At 37.9% G+C, this 18,929-nt stretch overlaps 1 pseudogene; it reads left to right on the top strand.

The window, feature by feature from the left end:
• Positions 1 to 18,929, top strand: part of LOC138804238 (heterogeneous nuclear ribonucleoprotein K-like) — an 81,865-nt pseudogene that overhangs the window by 28,112 nt on the left and 34,824 nt on the right.

Raw genomic sequence — 18,929 nt, 5'->3', positions numbered from 1 at the left:
TCCAAGTGTGCTTATTAACACCTGACAAGACCTGATTGCCAGGCATCCTTCTGTGTCCACGCTCTTTGCCGACATTTTCTGAAGTGCATAGAACATAACTGAGAAACAGTAGGAGGGTATGCTTGTGTGGGATCAGAACTGTGGGGAAACCTTGTGCTCTTAGAAGCATGTTTACAAGGAACCTGTGGCAGAGTACTGAATCTACAAGTGGGAATCAGGACATAACACTTCAAGACTGGGAAGATTTCTTCTATTTTCTTTCTTTTTACAGTACTGAGGTTTGAATTTGGGGGATCATTTGCTTGGCAGGACCTCTACTGCTTGACCGTACCTCCAGCCTGTTTGCTGTGGCAATTTTTAAGAAAGGGTCTCACTTTTTGCCTAAGTGGTCTGGCCTAAGATTCTCTCATTTATGCTTCCTGCAGTCAGTGGAATAACAATTGTGGTGACAACATGCTCAGCTTTGCTGTTGACATGGATTCTTGTGAACTATATGCCTGAACTTGTGTCAATGATTCATTTATTTAACAATATTTAGTTGGTACCTACTGATCAAGAGGTCTGGGAATCACAATAGTTTCCAATACAGGCAAAACATTCTTCTGACCAGCCTTCCAAGCTGCACCTTCTGGGGGTAAGCAGGAAGGATGGCATTTGTGGCTGTCAGTGGGGGCTGAACTGGAGAATGATGAGGGGTGTTTTTTGGTGTATTGAAGAATGGCTTCATCATAGTTGGGTGAAAAGAAAGTGTTCTTTAGCTGTAGTCTAGAGATCAGTTCTAAAAGAAGCTATTGGAATACGAGATGTTTGAGGAAATGGATCCTCAAATAGGATATCATCAAGTTTAGGATAAAAAAGATCCTCAATAGAGTTTGTTAAATTTTGAAATAGGAGCTGCATGTCCTTGTATGTATTTTTTGCATGGTTTGGGAACTTCCAGAGCAATAACACATAAATACAATCTGCATCATGATAGATATTAAAACATGACCTCAGTAGAATTTGATGTACAAATTCTGAAACTTTTTTAATTTTGGAAAATTATTTTTAACAAAGGAGGAGGGCACTCCAGGTGGTGGCCTTGTAGATGCTATTACCCTCTTCAACATTTTGCTGGAGTCCCAATTGTTTGCAGTTCTTAAGTACTTGGAATTTCTAAGGCTTAGATTGGTGAAAATGGAAACTGAACAGCTGCAGAGGAAACCTTCCCCAACACTGAAACCAATGGTGAATTTGGTAAATGCCCTGCAGAAGATGTGGAAGAGGAGCAAGCACTTAAAGATATCGGAACACTGATAAGATGGTTGAATTATAGTTGAATGAATCAAACATGCTGGGGCAGTGTTTGGAAAAGGGCACAAGAATATTAAGACTCTCCATGAAGACTACAATGCCAGTGTTTCAGTTCCAGACAGCAGTGGCCCGAGCACATACTGAGCATCAGTGCTAATAATGAAACAATTGGAGAAATTCTGAAGAAAATCATCCCTATTTTGGAAGAGGTCCTGCAGTTGCCATCACCCACTGCAACCAGCCAGCTCCTGCTTGAATCTGATGCTGTAGAATGCTTAAATTACCAACTCTATAAAGGAAATGACTTTTTCTGTGAAAATACCGTACAGAGGGGTTAAAATTACACGAGCAAGGTAATGAGTACATTTCTTATCAAGCATTGTTGCCTCCTCCTTTGTTTCCCCTTCCCATTCCTTCCCATCTTCCCCACCCCCTTGCCAAAGTTGTAAAGTTCGTTTTGGGACATAACGTCTTGTACATCTCATTGTTGCAGTGGGTCCACCTGCATCCTTATTTAAACAATTTCTTTTTTCCCTTCCCCTCCACAAATTATACCAACATCAAATACAGTTTTGACTGTGAGTTGATAGTGTTGATTCATCAGAGTCTGGCAGGAGGAATTATTGGGGTCAAAGGAACTAAAATCAAAGAACTTCAAGAGCATGCTCAGACAACATTCAAGCTTTTCTAAGAAAGCTGTCCTCATTCCACTGACAGTTATTCTTATTGGAGGAAAGCTTGATCGAGTTGTAGAGTGCATCTTATATCAGAGTCCCCCTCTAATGGACATGCACAGCCTTATGATCCCGACTTCTATAATGACCTTATGAGAATGGCAGTTTTATGATGATGTTTGGTGATCATATGCACATCCCATGGGATTTCCCTTGTGAGAAAAAACTGGTTTTGACAGAATACCTTCTGGTCAGGGTGGTTATCCCATGCTCCCTTCTAGAAAAGATTATGATGATATGAGCCCTCCTCCTCCACCTCCTGGTCAAAGTGGCCAGGGTGGTAGCAGAGCTCAGAATCTTCCTCTTTCTTCACCACCTCCACCTAGAGGAGGAGATCTAATGGCCTATGAAAGAAGAGGAAGACCTGGAGACTGCTTTGATGACATGGTTGGTTTTAGTGCTGATGAAACTTGGGTCTCTGTGATAGATACATGGAGCCCATCAGAAGGGCAGATGGCTTAAGAACCACAGGTTGGCTCTGGATATGATTATTCTTATGTAGGGGGTGATGGCTCATATGGTGATATTGGTTAACCTATTATTACTACCCAAGTAACTATTCCCAAAGATTTGGCTGTATCTATTATTGGCAAAGGTGGTGAATGGATTAAACAAATCTGTCTTGAGTAGGGAGATTTGATCAAAATTGATGAGCCTTTAGCAGGATCTGAAGGTCGAATCATTACTATTACATGAACACAGGACCAGATTCAGAATGCACAGTATTTACTGCATAACAGTGTGAAGCATTATGCAGATGTTGAAAGATTTGAAGGCAATGTATGTTTCCTTTTTTATAATGTGAAGCAGTATTCTAGAAAGTTTTCCTAAGACAAGTGAAGAACTAAAGGAGTCCTGAGTCTTTTTTTCTAATCTGCTTCTGTTTAAAAAGCCAACATTCTTCTGCTTCATAGTCATTCTGCATTTGAGGTGTAGTGAAATCTTTGTTGTTCACCAGATATGTTTTAGTTCCTTACAAAAAGGGTTGGAGGGGAGGGTGCACAAAAAACTAACATTGAAATTTTGAAACAACAGCAATGAGTGGATTTTAATTTTTATTCATTGTTGGTGGTTAAAAAAAAATTCCCCCCTATGTAATTATTGTGAACACCTTGTTTTGTGGTAACTGTAAACATTAGCCAGGGTAGGAGGGGCGGAAGTGGAGGGGGGTTGTGTGTGACAGGGAGGAAAGTAACAATAGTTTTCATGTCCCTGGTATTTGTTCAGAACAGTGTGCAGAATGGGATGCTCTTTTGTAAGAAATGTTTTATAATTTTAAAAAATAAACTTAGTGAATCTATTTTTGGTTGTCATTTTTTTGGTGGGGGTGGGGGTCCATTATGGGGCTTGAACTCTGGGCCTGGGCACTTTCCCTTAGCTCTTCAGCTCAGGGTGAGCTCTCTACCACTTGAACCATAGCACCACTTCTGGTTTTCTGGTGGTTAATTGGAGATAAGAGTCTCATGGACATTCCTGCCTGGGCTGGCTTTGAATCATGATCCTCAGATCTCAGCCTCCGGAGTAGTGAGAATTATAGGTGTGAGCCTCTAGTACCTGGCTGGTGGTCATATTTTAAGACAGTTTTCAAATGGTGGCTGAATTTTCTAACCCACTCCTAAACACTGTTTGATTTTTTTAAGCTCCTCTGTTAAATATAAATGCACCTCTTAGATATAAATGCAATATATGGGCAAGTTCAGTTCTGATTTCCTGGTGGTTGGAAAGTCCATTTCTCGGGGAGAAATCACATCATACATTCATGCTTATAAAAAACTTTTTTTTAATTTTTGCAAATGATTTCCCCAATTTTACATGTTTTCTGTTGTAAACAACCAAGGTGTAGAGAGTGATGCCCCAGTTAATATAAGTATATACCAGAAGAATAATTGGCCATTAGCTTTATTGCTCAGATTAACATTTAGTTATGGAAGTGGTTGATGGCTGAATAAAATCTGGTTATTTTTATTACATAATTTCTCACCTATCGACTTAGTCAACCCTAGTAGCATCTATTAAACTTTGTAAAAACTATGTATGTATATATATATATATATATATATATATATATATATATACTTGTTTTTTCCATTGTATGCAAATTCAAAAATGCACCATTTCTCTGTTGTATTATGTAGGAAATATTCAAAACTTGAAAAAAAAAAGCTCTTGTGGATGTTTTGTGTTGTATCTTGGCATTTGTATTGAGAATTCAAAATTTACTTCGAAATAAAAATCCCATGATGCTGAAAAAACTATTTCTAAGTAGTGGTACAAAGGGTTTTCAGTTCAAAATGTAAGTTTATAACAATACATTTTTTAAAATTTTTATTTATTTTTTATTGTGATAATAGTGTACAGAGGGTTTACAATTACATGGGCAAGATAATGAGTACATTTCTTATCAAGCATTGTAGACTCCTCCTTTGTTTCCCCTTCCCATCTCTTCCCATCCTACCCCCACCCCCACACCCAATCCTCCCTGCCCCCCCCACCAAAGTTGTAAAGTTCGTTTTCGACATAACGACTTGTACTTCTCATTATTGCATCGGGTCCACCTGTATCCTTATTTAAATGACTTGTTTTTCCCCTTTCCCTCCACAAATTATACCGACATCAAATACAGTGAAAGGGGTTATACCGTCGGGGAGGAACATACAAACCAACAAAGAAATCATCTTAGAAATGTGTTAGAAACAATCGCATGAAAGAAAAAAAATGAATACATATCTTTGGGTTCATTTCCCTAACATCACCTTATCTGACCTTTTCTGCTTTACTCAGACATATACTAGATATTGCACATAAGGGAAACCATGGGACCTATGTTTCTTTGGGCTTGGCTTACTTCACTTAATATAATTTTTTCCAAGCCTTTCCATTTCCTAACAAATGGGCAATGTCATTCTTTCTGATGGAGGCATAGAATTCCATTGTGTATATATACCACATTTTCTTGATCCATTCATCTTCACTAGCCATACAACGGAAAAGGGTTTCATATCTAAAATATACCTGGAACTCAAAAACAACAACTCTTCAAAGAAACAACTGCCCAATAAATAAGTGGGCTAAAGACTTAAAGAGAAACTTCTCTGAAGAAGAAAGAAGGATGGCCAATAGACACATGAAGAAATGCTCAACCTCCCTAGCCATAAAAGAAATGCAAATCAAAACAACATTAATATACTACCTCACCCCAGTTAGAATGGCAAAAATCAAGAACTCTAATAACAACAAATGCTGGAGGAGATGTGGACAGAAGGGAACTTTACTACATTGTTGGTGGGAGTGTAAACTTGTTCAACCACTTTGGAAAGTAGTATGGAGGTTCCTCAAAAGACTCCACATAGAACTCCCCTATGACCCAGAAATCCCACTTTTGGGCATTTACCCAAATGTTTACAAACAAGACCACACTAAAGCTACCAGCACAACTATGTTTATTGCAGCATTATTTACTATAGCTAAGATCTGGAACCAAACCAGATGCCCCTCAGTAGATGAATGGATCAAGAAAATGTGGTATATATACACAATGGAATTCTATGCCTCCATCAGAAAGAATGACAATACATTTTGATCAATGTCCTTCCCAAGTGGTCCCCTATCTCTCCCAGCCTCTCTTATGCCCTCAAATTACCTGATACTATTTTTACATATGCATATTGAATATGATGAGCATGTTTGCCAACCCTTCCTCCCCGATTCCTTTCCCCTCCACTTGATTGCCTCCCACCTCTGTCTTGACAATGTGTTTCACCATTTCCATATTCATTTTCCTAATCCATGTACCTAGTATACTTTAGTCAACTTTTTGTGTAAACAATTGTCGTGTATATATGCATATGACCATGTATATATTTGTATATATGTTTATAACTTAGATCTAATTTCCTCGTATGAAGGAAAACATGCACCTAAAATTTCTGAACATTAATCTTTTTTGCAAATTTGATTTTTTTTTGCTCCCAGTATTGGGGCTTGAACTCAGGGCCTGAGTGCTGTCCCTAAGCTTTTTAACTCAAGGTTAGCCATCTAACACTTGAGCCACAGCTCCACTTTTTTTAGGGGTTTATTTGGAGATCAGTGTCTCACCAATTTTTCTGTGTAAGATGGAAAGGGAACTGCAATTCTCAGATCTCAGCCTCCTGAACTGCAAGGATTACAGGTGTGAGCCACTGGTGCCTGGCTTCAATAGAATTTTGAGCAACCATCTTTCCTCCATCCCTAGGAAGGATTGGTTCCAAGACTCCAGTGGAAACCAAAATCTGTGAGTGCTCAAGTTCCTTATATAAAATGACATTATACAAACATCTTATACAAACATCTTACATACTTTAAATTATTTTTGATTACTTATAACACCTCATACAAAGCAAACAGTCTGTATGCTGTACTGTTTAGGGAATAATGGCAATAAAATGTAATAAAACAAAAGTAGAAGTTTACTACCAACACATTTTTTTTCAGAATATTTTGTCCCCTGTTGATTGAATCCATGCACATAGACCTGCAGATCTACTGGAAGGAATGTACTACTTTCAGTGAACACTCTCTTTCCTAAAAAGGATCTTGCAGTTATGACATTAGGTGCAAGGGAGAGACAATATATGGCCAAAATGATAGTGCTAACAGTGTCAAAACACAACAGTGGGAAGGAAAGAGTATTCAAGGCTGAAGAATAAATAGAAGGGGATGAAATCATTCACTCCTTTCTCCATGGCACTCCTGGAGAGACAGGATTTCTTCAGTCATGAGTTAGCATCTTTGAAACAGTCTGGCGCAATGTATAAGGAAAAGCTTGATGGCTTGGTATCTGGGCAGTGCTGTGGAACTTGAGGGAAGGGAGTGGCCATTCTGAGATTGTTCAGATTTGCCAGCAACAAGCCTGGGGCAAGAAGAGAGGGAGATGGGCAAGGAGCCACTATACAAGCGAACAGCAGTGGGACAGTTATCCTTGAGGGTGCTTTTGGACAAGTCACAGTGGAAGCAGGAAATGATTCTTCCAGGAACATCCTTTGTGCCCCACCCCTATTGATCTCTAATATTTTTGTCTCTGAGTGACACAGTCTGAACCCACTGTAGCCCTGGTGAATTTAACATCATGAAGTTCTGGAGGCGTCTAACTAATCTACCATTTCCAACTACAGGCTGAAGGTGATCCCAAGGTCACTTGCTGCAAGTGTATGTCTGGAGGCACAGGGTTGGGAATCTGTAGATTTTGATCATTTTAATGGACTCAGAACAACTAGATGGCAAAAAAATCCTTCATAACAAATTGAAGGCCATTTTCACCCTTCAGCATGGGGAGAAACCAAGCTATATCTTAGAGATATAGTAAAGTACTTGTTTATACTGAAGTAAACTGCTTTAAACTGAGTTAAAACAAGACCGTCAAGCCAGCTGCCACTTTGGGACTCCAAGGTCACTCAGTAGGAACTCAAGGTAGTCATTTTCTCTGACCTTCTTCATTTGCAAATGAGTGGTGATTTAAATAGGAATATAACAGACACTGTTCCATTTTCACATAATTGGCCATCAAAGAAGGGAAAAATAGCATATGTATGGGCAGGTCCCCATACATGCCCAGGAGGGTGTAGAGATTGAGATTAGTAGTGGCACTGTGGCTCAAGTGGTAGAGTGCTCATCTTGAGCTGAAGATCTCAGGGACAGCGCCCAGGCCCAGAGTTCAAGCCCCAAGACACACACACACACACACACACACACACACACACACACACACACACACACACACACACACACACAGAATGTGATTAGTGGGTTAGTGGGCTGTTAATGAGGAATCATCTTACACTGTATGTGTATGAACAGACCCTGGGAAGATTTTTGAGTTTTTGAGGATCCAGCTGTTGTAAAGGCAAATAGAAGCTCATTCAGCTTAACTGCTCTGGTCTATGCAAAAGCTCTGGAGCTTTAAAAAACGTGACTAGTGCGGTGGAGATTTTGATGGGAAAGTCAGAGAAGCAGAGATCTCAAGAAATATTAACCCTTGTCTTGTGGTATCCAAACCAAGGCAGCAGACTTTTGCGTAGACTATCATCTTAACCTCCCTGGACTCATGACTCCTTTCTTCATCTAGGTAGCAATATTCAAGTATTTCCCCCCCCCCCCTGACAGCCCATTCTCTGTAATCAGTAATTTTTTGCCTAGAGTCACTATTGTCATAGACAAAAATCTAAAGTAGAGACTTCAGTTATTCCTGATTTTCACCCAGCTGCCAATATCCAATGTAATATCAATTCCAGTCTTTCTAGTTTGGGATACGTTAGGAATCTGGCATTATTTTCTCATCCTGCAATACCACTGCCTAGGTTCTTGGCTTTCTTATGAGTCTTGCAGACACATTCTATCCAGTCTCTTCCTCAGTCCTCCCCTTCCAATCCATTGTCCTCACTGGACCATACTCCTGCATATGATCTTGACTTAAAGGGACATGACATACTGCCTGCATAGTAGCTGCCAGTCTTCTCAACTACTTTGCCAACATTTCTCCTCTTGCTTAAGGAAATACTTCATGCTTACCTTCAGTGGAATTCTTATATCACTCCTTCTGACTGTGTCTTTGTGAAAACACCTTGTTTCAGTCATCTTTAGTTCTCTGCAAGTGAGTGCCTGCTCAACCTGAAACATGCAGCTGACATGTTATCTCCGAAAAGTCTGTCTGTGACTCCCCACCAGGTTTCAGGAATACTTCACTGATCTCTCATCCAGATCTGACTTCTATTTTATTTATCAACTCAATTTTTCAGTCAAAATCTTTTCTGAGAAGCAATGGCAATATGCAGCAACTGGCATGATGCTTGCATGAAACAGAACTTAAAGTATGCTCATTAAACTAATAATACATGATTCGATTGTAGACTGCACAAATTCATTAGAAAATCCCCTCCACAATGATTATATAAGAGATAAATCTTTTTTCTTGTGCTACTATGATAATGGTACAAAGAAATTATATAACATATAGAAATATAATTTTCTCATATTTGAGAAAACAGCTCCTATGTGAAATCTAGAAAAAAAATAGATTACATCTCTTATAATCACAGTGAATCCTGAGACCTAGTTATTACCAAAAGATAGAAAGGAACACAGGAAAAAAATGTCAGAACAGTAAAATGGCTTGGTGGTTGAGGGCCTTCATCTGTTATTCTAAGTATTCAGGAGGCTAAAATCCCGGGGACTGTGGTTCAAAGCTAGCTCAGGAAGAACAAACTTTGATTAATCAGCCAAATGCTGGGCAGGAGACATGGCTAAAGTCATAGAATGGCAGCTGAGCAAACATATCCAGCAAAAGCGAAAACCTAAAATGACATCTATGGTACTATCTAGCAGAGTCTCCTTGAATACAGTGTAAAGAATTTAATTAGGAGAGTTATATGTCTCAAATCACATGTCTCTCTGTCTTAAACATACCCATCCATGCATGTTTTTCTTCTATCCTTCTTGGTTCTAATGATCTGTTATATGGGAACCAAACTAGCAACAACTTCCCTTTCTTTCAGTGGAAAAAAAAATCACACATAAACACAATTGCTCAACTCAAGGATTCCTTAGGCAATGAAAATTAAGATGGGTATTTTTAAAAATGGAATTAGCAAAAGTCTCAAAGAGGGTGAAATTAATCATGTAACATGGGCTGATCTTGATTTCTTTATAAGATTTGAACACTATCTTTTGGAATTTTTTAGCCACTTGTTCCTTTAGTCTAGTTTTTTTATTGTGAAAATACAGTACAGAGGGGTTACAATTACACTGGCAAGGTAATGAGTGCATTTGTTATCAAACATTATTGTTGCTTCCTCTTTGTTTCCCCCCCCATCCCTTCCCATCTCCCCCTCCCCCTGCCCTCCCTGCCCCACTCCAGCAAAGTTGTAAAGTTCATTTTCGACATAACATCTTGTACATTTCATTGTTGCAATGGGTCCACCTGTATCCCTATTTAGTCTAGTTTTGATTTCCCTCTTCTAAACAGTTGAATGCAATTTTTGAGGATTTTAGGGTTTTAGTTATTTTTCTCTATTACAACTCTGTATATATATATATATATATATATATATATATATATATATATATATATGAATAGAAATTTCTTTGGATATTTATTTTCTCTTGCAATAGAAAGGTAAATATAACCAGAATATGACTTTTTCCATCTTATTTATCTTTGCCTTTTTTTTCTTTCCTTTTCTTTGTACTGAATGAAAGCAGAAATTGGGATTTTTTTCTGTAATGTTTGACTATTCTCTGTCATAGCGTTCCTTTCATATAACAGGTCATGGAAGAAAACAGCAGGTAGAGGCTTAAACTCCATTTGTAATTGCTTTCAGCTTAGTGGCTCATCCCTACTCCCCAGGAAGTGCTCTTTGTTGTTTAGATTTTAATTTTTGATTTCTCAAGCTGGCCCTGGTGCTCAGAGGTGAGCATGGGAAGTCTGGCTGTCTGCAGTGCATGTTGTTTGAAGCCATCTGTTTGTTGGGATAAAAGGTGGCTTTCTAGGTGTCACTTTCATCACTATTGAGAGGCTGCTTGGCCATCAATGGTCCCCAGTCATATCCTCTCTTTGCTTTTTCCATCACTTCCCCCATTCTGCGCATGATCCAATTAATTTCAGGGACACAGAATCAGACAGCTTGCCAACACAGGTGTGCTGCACTTGCTCTACTTTCATTTTTAGTTTTTTCTTCTGTATGAAGAAAGACTAAGACTGTGTATTTTCAATCAAAGAATGGTGTCTTTCTATTTGGAAAAAAGGAAGCTTGGAAAATTGAATAAAGAAATGTAATTTGTTTTGTAAGGTAAATATTGATGCACAGCTTTATTATCATAGCTAACACTATAATTACTTGCCAATCCATTGGAAAGGTAGATATATTCAAAGTACATATTATATTCCAGCAAACGCATTTTACACCAAGTTTCAAAGACACATCAAGCCTGTCGCCTGATTTCAAAAGGCTCATGGACCAGCAGTTGAAGATGGAATTGCAAGTAGCACATAATAAAATATAAATGGAAGCCCATATCAAAGCCATAACATAAGAAGCATAGAAGGAAGAAATTGTGTAATTGATTAAGGTTCATAAGGAAAGGTTTTTCCCAGTAATGACATTCAGTTTGGCCTTGAAGATGTATACAGAAGAAGTGTGTATAAGTGGAAGAATTGGTCAATAAAGGTATAAATTCCAGTGTGTGCCCAATACTCAGAGATTAAAAAGGCATGCCCATAGAACGAAAGGTTTATTTTATTGAATGCAAGACTAGGAATGAGTAAAAGAATGATTGTGAATTAGTGGCACATTAAGGAATTTCTGACTTGTTTTGAGAGTGATAGAAAGCACCAAAAGTTTCTCAGCACAGTCTTTGAAATGTCTAATTTAGTACGAAAGTAAATGCAAATGGAGATGTAGTAATAGCTGTGTAGGACACATGGAGTTCCAAAATGCAATGCACCAATAAAAGGCAGGCAGTTATTTTTACAACCTAATATTGAACAAATCCTCTATGCAAAATGTTGGGTATAATGAGCTGAACAGTTATTTTACTTTAGAAGCTCAAGGAAGAGTAGAGAGGTCTATATAGAAACACAACCTGTGACAGGACAACTTGCCAAATGTGTTGGAGTTCTGATAAAATGCTGAAGATAAAGCCACTGACCAGCTAAGGAATTTCTGTGAAATGAAGTAGATGAGACATTTGGGCATAACTATTGAGGAAATTTCAAATGTAGAAGCATACATTAGGTCACAAAGAAGCAGCAGCAATTTCCCAGACAGATGGACAAAAGTAACTTCTAGTTGTCTTTTTGAGAAATAGGAGTGATAATGTATGGTGTTAGGGAGTATGGTAAGAAAATCTTTGAACATATTCAGTATAGATTGCATTTTGTTTCATCTATGTTCAATCTTTTTTGGTTGAATCTGCTGATGTGGAACTCACAGATGTGGAAAGCTGAATCTACATAGTCACATTTCAAGAAGTTTCTGCTGTGGAAAGGCGATTAGATCCACAAAGAAAATTTACATGAGGTCATTTTAATATATTTTATACTGGCAGAAGAAGCAGGCAGGAAAAGAAAGACGTGTATTTAGCAAAGAGAAAATAACAGTAGGGTCAGGCACAGAGGCTGTGCTGGGTATTAATACTTCACAGGAAATGCTGGCCTGGGTCTTGTTCCTGAGACAGATGTGATGATGTAAGTGCAAATATATTGTATGTGAGTCTAATTCTGAAGGATTAGGAGCTTCAAAAGTTCACTCTAATGGCTTTATTTCTCTGTAAGATATGAAAGAAAGTTACCTTGTCGGTTAAAGTATAGAATAAATGAAACTTCTGGTAGTTTGAAACTTTCACAGGAATACAGGATTAGAAGCATACTAAGAATGATACTAAGAAGCATACTAAGAAAGATAAAAGTAAAGAAAAGCTTCAGCCCAGATGCCCCTCAATAGACAAATGAATCAAAAAATGTGGTATATATACATCATGGAATTTTACTCATGAATTAGAAAGAATGATATTGCATCATTTGTAAAGAAATGAAAGGACCTGGGAAAAAATCATGTTAATTGAAGTAAGTCAAGACCAGAAAGGTAAAAGGCAAAAGGATGCATGTTTTCTCTCATATGTGGAAACCAGAATTAATTTATCAGCATGTAAGTAAACACTTTGGGTGCTATCCAAGTGTACATACGTATGTTAACCAAAATATGATAGATTCAAGGGAGAACCCAAATGGTCTGTTTCCTCAGAAAGGCTAATTCACAGTCCAAAAAAATAAACACCAGGAAATAAGTATGGGGAAAAGGGTGGGATCAGATCAAGGGTAAGGTGGTAAACAATGAAGAGAGGAAATGGAAGAAAATGCAGTTATAAAATTCAGTGTATAGTCTATAAAGTAAGAAAATTGAGGGAAGAAGTGGGTTGGGAGGGATGGGTGAAAATGTTGAAAGGTGTGGCATTGATGAAGATGCATTGTATTTATAAACTGCTTTGTTGAATGGCAACTCCTCTGTACAACTGCTTAGAGATAAACAATTAATAACAAGAATGAAAAGAATATCAACCTGTAAAGTCAACACTTGCTTAAGTATTAAGAGCCTAATCTGTGTAGTCTAGCAAGGAAGTTTTGATCCCTTATCTTGTCCTAAATTTGCTTCATGACTTAATCTAAGTTTCCCATAAACAAAACAAGCCTAATAAAATGAGACGGTGTACATGATTTCTTGGAATGGAATCAGGCTTTTGTTATTATCACTTCATTATTTTAGAAAATGAACTAGACGGAGTCCATGAAGATTAGTCAGAAGACAACAGTGAATATAGGAATTGAGTCATATAAGAAGATTGATGGTCTGGAAGTTTGCAAGTGAACATGACCATGGATTTTCTCCTGTGGTTTAGAAGATACTGCTAAAATTTGGATATGATATTTTCACCAATGGCCCATGTATTAAAGAATTGGTTTTCATCTTAGCATTACTGGGAGGTGGTAGAAACTTTAAGAGGTATGATGTGGTTGATAGAAACAACTTAGACAGGTCATGCTCTAGCATGGGATAATGGCATGTTGTCCTTTTTCTACTGTCTTTCTTATCTTCTAGCCACACGGTGAGTAGTTTTCCTCCAACTTTGATGTACTGGGTGGCACAAGACTAAAGGCAACAAATAGGTTAACTGCCATGGACTGAAATTTCTGAAACTGGGAACCAAAATTACTTTTTCTTCTATAAGCTGTTTATTTCTGGTATTTTGTCACAGTGACAGTAAGCTGGCTGACATAGATATTAAATATGATAAGCAACTATTTTTCATTGCCCAGTCAAAAATAATGGAGTATAACTAAGTGGCATGGGGGAGTGAATATTAGTGTTTTTAGATCTTTTTTTTGAAAAGAACTTGAGATAGAAGATATCCCACAAAACCTATAAAATAAATACTATTGTTATGATGTAAATTGCATTTAAAGCTTTTTTCTTTTCTTTGTTATCTCCTGCTTGCTATGTAGGCGCTCTATTATTTGGACCATGCCCTCAGCCCTTGTTACATTGGTTATTGTTGAGGTAGGGTTTTGCTCTATGCTCAGACCAGTGTGGGCTGTAGTCAGCCATTTTGCTTCCCCATGTTGCTGAGAATAACAGATGTGTGCTACTGTGCCCAGCCATTGTGCTTCCTTTGTAGCTAGGGAAACAGGTGTGTGCCCCTCTTCTCAGCCACTGATTCAAAAAGTTTCCTGTACTTCTCTAAGCCCATGTTAGTGATCCCTCATCTATGCCTCCAAAATAGCTAGGATTATAGGCTTGAGCCAGTAGGCCTGGCTACAATGTTTTTAGGCAATTGTAATGAATATAGTAATGGTCTGAAAGGGCTCAAACGGCCTCCTCCACTATATTCTATAAGATATTTCTAAGCAGGAACTTACTCATCAAATGAATACTCTCTGTTTTCATATTGAAGCAGACTCCTTACCAAGGCATGTTGTATTTTCATTTAGTGCAGTATAGTCTCCCTTTTATGGGTTTCTGCATCAACCGTGGATCAATAAGTAGTTAGGGCTAGATTGGTTGTCTTTATACCAAACTTATATGTTTTGTCACTGATCCCTAAATAGCAAACAAATTATTTACATAGCATTGCCTTTGTAGTATATACATTACACACACACACACACACACACACACACACACACACACACACACACACACACACACACAAACATACACTTTCTATATGAATGCTATTCCATTGAACAAAAGATACTGAAGCATGTGGACAGACACTCAGAACCAGTCCCCCATGAATATTGAAAGGTGGCTATACTTGGGTCATGATCTCTGTTATACTTCCACTCAGGTTTGTTTATTGCTTTTAGAATTCTGTCTTTATCACTATCAATGAGCTTTAACAAATCAGAGGTAAAGCTGGGTACTGGTGGCTCACATCTATAATCCTAACTACTCAAGAGGCTGAGATCTGAGGATCATTGTTCAAATCCAGCCAATGTGGGAAAAGTCCATGGGACTCTCATCTCTAATTAACCACCAGAAAACCAGAAATAGAAGTAGCTCAGAGTAGTAGACTCCTAGCCTTGGGTGAAAGAGCTCATTCTCTACCACTTAGCCTGTTTAATTGTTCTCCTGAACATTTACCACTGTTAACATTGCATCAAGTATTTTTTATGTTAGTTGTCATTTTCTTCCCCTACTGTTTAAGATCTATAAGGTGAAAACTCTTTTTTGGTTATTGTCAGTTTCTTGAAATAATCTCTCACTAAATATGTATTGACTGCATAGATGGAGCAATTAATTAAGAAATGTAGATACCATTAAGCAGCAAGATGTGTGTGTGTGTGTGTGTGTGTGTGTGTGTGTGTGTGTGTGTGTGTGTGTGTGTGTGCATGTGTATGCTCTTTCTGCAAGACAATACGCATGGAACTAAAAAATCAGTAATTCAGTAAACCTAAGAATTATGTGATGATCCATTAGAAATGCTTTCCATCATCATCCATTTCTAGAAACGAACCACTCAAATTCTCTAGTGGCCCTCAAGATATGTATGGGTAGATGAACAGTACAGGATTTCATTGTCTAAAAAATGAAAGTTACCAGTTTTCTCCATGTGCCTGTGATTTGCCAATCCAAATGTAAGAAATTGTGTTATTGTAGAAAGATACTTTAGAAAATAACTCTTTTAATGTATGGTATATTGTTGTCTCCTTCGTCTCTTCTACTAAGTGTTTGAAGTCAAGTTCTAGTTTGTCAATAAATAGTATCTAACACCTTGAAAAGGAGTTAATGATACAGCATCCAATTTAAAATACACTTCTAGAGAAAAATGGTGCCAAGAAAATTTTCATATTGAGAAACATATTGATAGATTGGACTTGGAACTTGCTCATACTAATCTCTGCTAGAGAAAGAATCCAACAAGGCTGCAATCTTGTCTTCTGAGTGTGCATAGCCTGGGTGAAAAACAGCCAGAGAAAATCACCACAAAATTTCCATAATGTCCCGTCTTAATGACTGGATTCTGCCATTAATGGTTTTCATCACATGAAGAAATAAACACAATAATTGCATTTCATATGAATAGCTAACCAACAGCAGAACAGCAGAGTCATTATCTAAATGCGTTTTCTATCGACTTGCCAGAAGAACCTCAATGACTATAAGGATCATGAATTCTAACTCAGTTAAGATGCCAGGTAATAAACAAAGGCTCAGAAGGTGGTCATGTGACCACTACAGGGGATAATTGAGTTTTGAGAAGAAATAGTATTAGACGTTTTGGAAGTGCATGTGGAAAAAGCAACCCAGAGCAGAGGTAATAAAACCTTACACACTGTTGGATCTATAAAAGAGAAAGGACTGAATAAAATGTTTTGCCCTTAGTATTACTGAAAATACATTGCTAGTCTTCCCAGGACAAAGTATATTTTCTTTCCTTTTCCTATTTTTGTGATGGTTCTCCCTTAGCTTTTGCACTCAAAGCTGGTGCTCTGCCACTTGAGCCATTTTTAGCCTTTTAGCAGTTAATTGGAGATAAGAATCTCACAAACTTTCCTGCTGGGGTTGGCTTTGAGTCTCATGCTTCAGATCTCAGCCTCCAACTAGTTTAGATTACAGGCTGAAGCCATCAGTGAGTAGTATAAAACACATTTTCCCCACTAAGATTCCATATTCATCTGCAAAATAATTTGCTCATCTAGAGAACACCTAAAACTAAGCTGTTCTTTGAAAGAAAACTACCAATGTCGTGACATACTTCCTGATTTTGTTGTCATTTGTGCCATAAATTTCTTGTCACATTATAAAATTTTGCCTCATAAATTTATTGGAGTGGATCTCATATGTTTTATAATCTGCTTAATAAATGAGAGAAGTTTATAATTAAAGTTTAATATAAAATAGTAAGCTCGTGCTCATCAGAAACATGTCAGGGTTTAAGAAGCCTTGTCACTATTTTTCATCCTTTCTCCATGTGTGACCCGAACAACAAGTAGCTCCAATTTGAAGCAAAATGAAGTTGAACCTCAGCTTGCCCATCACCCTCCAGTTGCTAATTCCTACGAATTCAGTTAATTGTGAGCACTGATTGCCTACCAAGATGCCAGGTCCAGAATTAGATCACTGCCATCCTCTTCTCAATCAGAAGCAAGTGGCTAAGATTCATATGCCCAGATTTCTTGTGTCAGGCAGAGAGAAGCTCTGTAAACAGTAAGAAATATCAATTTCGGATTTTTTTGGTGCTGGTCTTGAGACTGAAATGTAGGAGCCTGAAAGGTAGAGCTTTTTTGGTCAATCCCAGTGCTCTACCACTTGAGCCGAAGCTCCACTTTCAGTGTTTTTGTTGTTGGTTAACTGGAGGTAAGAGAATCAAGGACTTCCCGGCCTGGGTTGGCTTTGTACCCTGATCTTCAGATCTCAGAAGATACGAATACAAGGCCTCAACTCAGACTTCTATCATTTGCTGGATTTATCATTTATTAGCTCAGTAGTTAAGGGAAACTTATTTAATACATCTGAGTTACAGATTCAAATTTTTAAAATGGAGATAAAAATGACTGTGTTGAAAGCTTGTTAGCAGAATAATACACCCAACGAATTGTTTACATAAAAGATACCCCCCCTTGCCCATCTACATATCAATGGGGACATGCAAGCAGATCAATTCACAAGCAGATAGGAATAGGCCCAGGCCCAGGAATCAAAGGAATGGCTTTTCTTTATTTAAGGAGAAAATATTGAAGCACCCAAATATTGACCCAAATTTCCACTCTGCACAGTAGAGATGGAACTTTGGATCATATCATTCATTGGCACTGAAAAATTCATATTGAATACTTTCCCTATCACAGAGATTGGGCTAAGGTAGAATAAGATGATCTTAGATGTTGAAATGTTCATTGAAACAGTTGAACAACCATCCAATATGGAGGGTGGAATCCAAGTATTCCCCAGCCAGGAACCCCCTAGCTGTGGAGTAATGTCCTCATGAACACAGGATAAGTGAGGATCATCGCCTAAGAACCATCTGAATATTCACTCTCTTCAGCAGGCTGCAACTTATCTCTATTCAAGCGCTATTGCTTCATGTCTTTTAATCCAGTTCTCACATCTTAACTTTACAGCCTCTATTTCCCTCATAGCACCTAGTAGACTGCTGACTCCCTAGCAAGCAGACAATTTTCTTCTTTTGTTTTAGTTTGGTTAAGTGTAGGTTAAGCTGTTCTGAACTAGGTCTCTAACCCCAGTAAGAATGCAGTTCCTGTATTGGAATAAGCTGAATTGGGCCACTAGTAAATATGTAATATTTGGCTTAAGCTTTTCTAGTAGTAAGAACTGTACAACACTGAGACTAATATTCAAGTCAGATCACACAATCCCGTACCCTGAGAAGACTATCTTCTGAGATGAGTTAGGTATAGAATTACACAAAGACACTGAACTAAACATAGAGAAGCCTGTGATCCTCCTTTTATCTGAGTACAGTTTATTTTCTACCATTCTCTTATTTGTAACTGCCTCAGCAGTAGGAGGAGAATGCTCATTTTTCATCATAGAATCCTCAAACTTTAAAAGCAGAGTTGCTTTTTAAAGGGAAAAAATTTCACCAAATTAGTAAATATTGGATAGAACTATTATTTTAATAATGTCCTCAATAGGATAATGATTTATCCATACCTATGGAAGGGTAATTTTTCTAATAAGTTCTCCATATTGACTCAACCTTCAAAAGACATCTATCAAAATTTGGGATATTAGTGTCCCTCATAGGATCGTTTATTACAGGTCCTCATATCCTTTTGATATGCTTTTGATGCTTTTCAAATACTTAGTTTCCACCCTCCATATTAGATGGCTGCTTAATTGTTCCAATGAA

The sequence above is a fragment of the Dipodomys merriami genome, unplaced genomic scaffold (genome assembly GCF_024711535.1).
Source record: "Dipodomys merriami isolate MVZ:Mamm:240054 unplaced genomic scaffold, mDipMer1.0.p SCAF_36, whole genome shotgun sequence".
NCBI classification, from domain to species: Eukaryota; Metazoa; Chordata; class Mammalia; order Rodentia; family Heteromyidae; genus Dipodomys; species Dipodomys merriami.
This window is presented reverse-complemented; position numbering and strand designations above follow the sequence as displayed.